This window comes from Schistocerca americana, chromosome 7 (assembly GCF_021461395.2).
Source record: "Schistocerca americana isolate TAMUIC-IGC-003095 chromosome 7, iqSchAmer2.1, whole genome shotgun sequence".
Classification (NCBI taxonomy): Eukaryota; Metazoa; Arthropoda; class Insecta; order Orthoptera; family Acrididae; genus Schistocerca; species Schistocerca americana.
In genome coordinates this window covers 403,043,214-403,048,289 of record NC_060125.1, presented here as the reverse complement: position 1 = coordinate 403,048,289, position 5,076 = coordinate 403,043,214, and positions in this window count along the sequence as shown.

Below are 5,076 nucleotides of genomic sequence, written 5' to 3'. Positions count from 1 at the left end.
GCTTGCCAAACACATGGTACACAAGGTAGGCATGTACCCCCCTTAGGATTAATGTAATTAGACACTCAGGTGTTACAGATTACAGCAATGGAATGAAATGTAGCACGGAAAACTTTCTTTGTAATTCAAAAATCTTTAAAAATAAATGTTTTAAGTACAAAATTAATCACTTAAATGCATGTCCTGTAGTGCTAAATGTGCATCTTGCTGTAAGATAATTCTGTGAAACTGTCGTAGTTATTGTCCTCTGTAAGCAAAGTTCTGCTGAAGTCAATGTACTCACCTCCTCATAAACAAAAGTGAAATGCTTTGCGTATAGATATCTTAGTTATTACGCTTACTGCCGTGATGAAGAAAGTACTGTGCTGTAAAGTATTGTTGTGCTACGGAAAAGGCTGTCTCATTGTAGCTATACCACAAAAGTTACTACTAAAACATGTTTTACTTTCCAGAAGAATTCAGAAGAACTGTGCAGATATAAAACAGATACAGCGCAAAAGCAATAATATAAATTGTGTCACACATTAGTAGCGTCGTGATATAATCGTGTAGCTGTCAAATGAACTAACCACTGTGTCATCTGGTATCTCTTAGAAAGCACTTTAAATCCAGAATGTATTTTGAAGTAAACCAGAATGTTGCATTAAAATCTCATTAGCAGAACCGGTTCATGTTCTAAGTATGTGAGCCTTATAGTCGTTACGTAATCGTGCAACTAACAAGCAAGAATGTACACACACAATAACACTGTGTCGTCTGTTCACAATAACTATGAACTCGCAAATACTGTCTAAATATGTTCCCTAGGTTCTAGACTGGATAGTTAACTTCAAAACATTGTTGCATGTTAACTGTTTCTAAGTGTGACAAAGCGTATTAGTAGCGTGAAGTGAAAGATTTTATTGCAAAGACAAAGTTAAAAAGCAGATTATCTTTCAATAAACGGTTTTACATGTGAAATGTGGTGTAAACCTTTACTCTTCCTAGTACGCAGAGTTTCACTTTCAACGGAATTATCATGTGGTATATGGTTCATCGGTAAAGAATGCTCAAATTTTTCTCAAGGTTAGCGCCTATGTTATTTTTCTCTGAGCCAGCTGGCGCACGTGGCTACCTGCAGTGCGAGTCATTGTCTGCTATCTCTTTGTTGGCGTGCGTCGTTATTGCGATTAGGAGACATAAGTTCTACAAATTCTCCTTGCTGAGAGGGCCCAGTCCTGTTTGAATCCCGCCAGTTCTGATGAAATTCAGGTCTGTCGTTATGATTATAGCGTCTGTCGTCATGTCGGTAGTTCCTGTAGTTTCTTCCTCGTCGGTTAAGTGGTGTAGAATTTCTCCCTGAATTATCACTGCATGGTGGACCGTTGTGTCTGAAGCTATTCTGTCTCCCGTGATAATAAATGTTTTGGTTCCCATATTGTCTGTTTCTATGGTTGTCTCTGCCACTTTCATTACTATGGAAATGCGATCTTTCTCTGTATCTATTAATACTCTGCCAGTGGTTGTCATATGGGTGGTGTCTGTTTTGGTCACGATTTGTGTGGTAAGAATAGCCTTGTTGTGTCCATTTACTATTTCTGTTATCACGGAATAGTGACAGATGTGACCTGTAATTGTTGTGCTCCTGTTTTCGCGTTCCGTGATTGTCAGTGTCAGTTTCCAATTCTTGTAACAGTCCCGGAAAAGCTTCGATGTCGTCTTTGCAACGTCCTGCCAAAATAATATGTCGTAAATGTTCAGGCAATTTGATTAAGCAAATGCGGATGAGTTCTGAGGGGCTGTAAGGGTTTGACAGGTACTGATTCTTGTGCAACATGTCTTCAAAATATTTCACAAGACTGGAAAATTCAGATTGTTCGAAATGTTTCATCATTATGATGCTATGTTTTACTCAGTCTTGTGTAGCTTAAGACCAATATGCTGAGAGGAAGGCATGATAAAATTCTCCTTCACTGTGACAATCGTGAATGACTGATCGCATTCTTTCAGCTGGTTCATTCTCTAAGTAGCCACACATAAATTCTAATCTGTGCTCTATTGACCAGTTGGGAGGAAAACAATGAGAGAATTGATGGAGCCACGCTTCTGGATGAATGTCGTGGCCAGAACTCTTAAATGTTTTGAATTTACGTGTAGTAATGAACAGCTTATAGTCAAAATCATCGTGCCGGCGAGTCGCATATCGGTCATTGTTACGTCGTGTTGGCGGTTCCATCTCAAAATTCGGTGCACCTTGCCAATTTCTTTCATAATTTCCGAAATGCCCTGTGTTATTATTTTGCGGCTTTTCCGTATTTCTAAGTCCCTCTTCCCGTGTTGGAGCGCGAGTGTCCTCTGAAATATGTAATTTTTGTATTACTTGTGCCAACTGATCTTGTACATCCCGGATTTCTCTTTTGTGTTGCGTATTAATTTGATTCTGATTTTGTTTGAATTTCTTAATTTGTTCATACTCTTCTGTGTCAGTGATGGCTGCAGGTCTTGTGTCATTCAGATCATCATCTACCTTTGTAGATAAGTTAGTGAACTGATACGAAAGTTCGGCTACTTTCTCCAATAGTGTACGTATTTCCTCAGTGTGTTTTTCTGAACCAAGTTTCAGAGTGTCCATTTGTGTTGAAATGGTATCTACCGTGACCTTTAAGTTTTCCTGAGTTTTTGCAAGATGCGTAAGTGAATCGACAGATGCAACTGAGTCAATTTTAGCTTGCAAGGTCTCATGACTTTCATGAACAATAGTTTGCGGTTCTTTTATGGCTGCTTCGTAATTCTGTAATGTATTTTCATGCCGCGAAACAATAGGTTGGAAATGCTCACAAATTTGTGTTTTTGCGTCATTACAGACTTTTTGACATTTCGATTCGATTTTATGTAACTCAGTAGTCACGTTCAAACGTGAAGATTTTGTTCCATTGCGTCTAACTGTTGCTGTGTTTTTCTCTGGTGTTGTTCCATTGTGTCTAACTTTCGAAGATTCTGTTCCATTGTGTCTAACTTTTGAAGCCTTGTCCCATTTGTGGCATTAATTGTAATAAGAATGTACTGGTGTCTGAAACATGCTCCTCAGTGCTATTCGGCAGTGCATTTGAACCGGCAATATTCCCATTTTAAATGCAGAAAATGTGTCTTGACTTATTTGAGAAAACGGCGAGGACGCAAAACCTGAATCTACAGTATTTGCAAGAATGCGTCCCATCATTTAGGAATACTGAGGCGAGCTGTTGCGTACCGATCGATCGATAATGCTTCCCTGTTCACTATTTGTTTCACTGTCTACACTATTACTCGGCGCCCGCACCATTTCCCTATGCACAATTACCAGATTACCACTTTGAATGTCTGTTAATTCACCACACAGTGGTGCTGATAGGCTATGCTCGTCGTCACTATTATTTCTCAGTTTGCTTTGGAGCCTAGTGTTACGTTTTTCATACGCTATTATTGTCACAATATTTCACACGATTACACAGAAAAGCACAATTTGAAGAGCAAAATAAGAAAACACAGTAACACAGCATTGAAAATAATATCTCGTTAATTGCAAGCGCAGCTGCGAAATACTTAGTGCAAATCTACACGCATGCCACAACTGTTTTACTGAACAACAATGAAAAACTACAACGACAAAGGAAATTCTCTCTATAATTGCGTGCTAGCAATAAATAATAGCTACACTAATTACACAAACTACAAGAAAAATCAGAAGATTCCAGTGAGGTATCCTCGGCTAAGGGTCGACATACGTAACGTCCCATTAGAAAAATTAATGAATTACTGTGCTGATAAACCTCTTACATTATTTGCTTTTCAAACAGCTGAGCAAAATTGAACGTACTCATACATTACTCTCTTTACTTATTCTGATTAACACTAAACTGACACACAATATTTTTAGCGCAACGCAGTCTGACTTTTCATAATCCCTACAAAAGAATGGCCCTGACTAACATTAAACTATACCTTTCACAAATCACTTGCCTCACAAAAATCTTCGTTACTCGAACTACTGCAATACAGCGAGCGTCACTACTGCCAGCTAGATAAAAGATTCAAACTACTGAAGGCACTAATTACTGATAGGCATATTTAGCAAATGAAAGATTTTGATAGAGAACAAACAATGTATTTACCTTAATAGTGTTCAAAGGTCATAATACATAGCAGTTCATGACATCCAGTCTTACAAATTTACTGTCTCTGATGGACACACGTCCGCTCTCAAAACTCCGCCATCTCTCCCCCCACAACCACCACTGCTGGCGGCTCACCTCCAACTGCGAAACGCTACGCACTGTTAACAGCCAACTGCCCGACACTACAATAGCCAACAACAATGCAAACCAGCCACAGACTGCACGCAACACAGCCAGTGATTTTCATACACAGCGCTACGTGGCAGTGGCGTTACCAATATAAGAACCTAAACAGCCTACTTACAAGGTAAAGCTGAAATAATGAGGTGTCTTTATGAAGCAGATAGAAAGTCAAAACTTAGTAGCACGGACTGTATTATCCAACAGTGGCAATGACCCTTGTGATTTCCTGTGTTTCATACTGTGACATAAAAGGGACCCTTACATTGATTGATTTCAAACGTAGATCTACACTTGGTGTACTCATACTTGGAAAGCAAATATCTAGAAAAAGCGAAGGTACAAAAAAGATCAAAATTCTCCTGTTCCACCTCCAAAGGGATGAAAGACACCATTTTCGGTACCAAGCGACTTGCGTTTTCTAAATATAACATCTGCCGATTGAAGAGGCGTGTATGAATTGCGATTATCTACAAAGGTGGAAGCTAGACTTGATTCATAGTGTTAAGAGATTTTTTTGTGTGTTAGTGAGAAAATAACTTTTCCTGTAAGGATCTCCAGAAGCAATAATCCCACCTGTGTAGTTCTTTTGGGACGTTTCAATCCATAATATACTTAGCCTGTATAATCCAGCCGGAACTACAAGACCTCTGAACACTGTATGCATTTTAATTTGCATCCTTTTTGAAATAAAGTAATTTGCTATTAATTCATCAACAGTTCATCAAGTATTAAAGTAAAAATACTGATCCCTGATTTTATA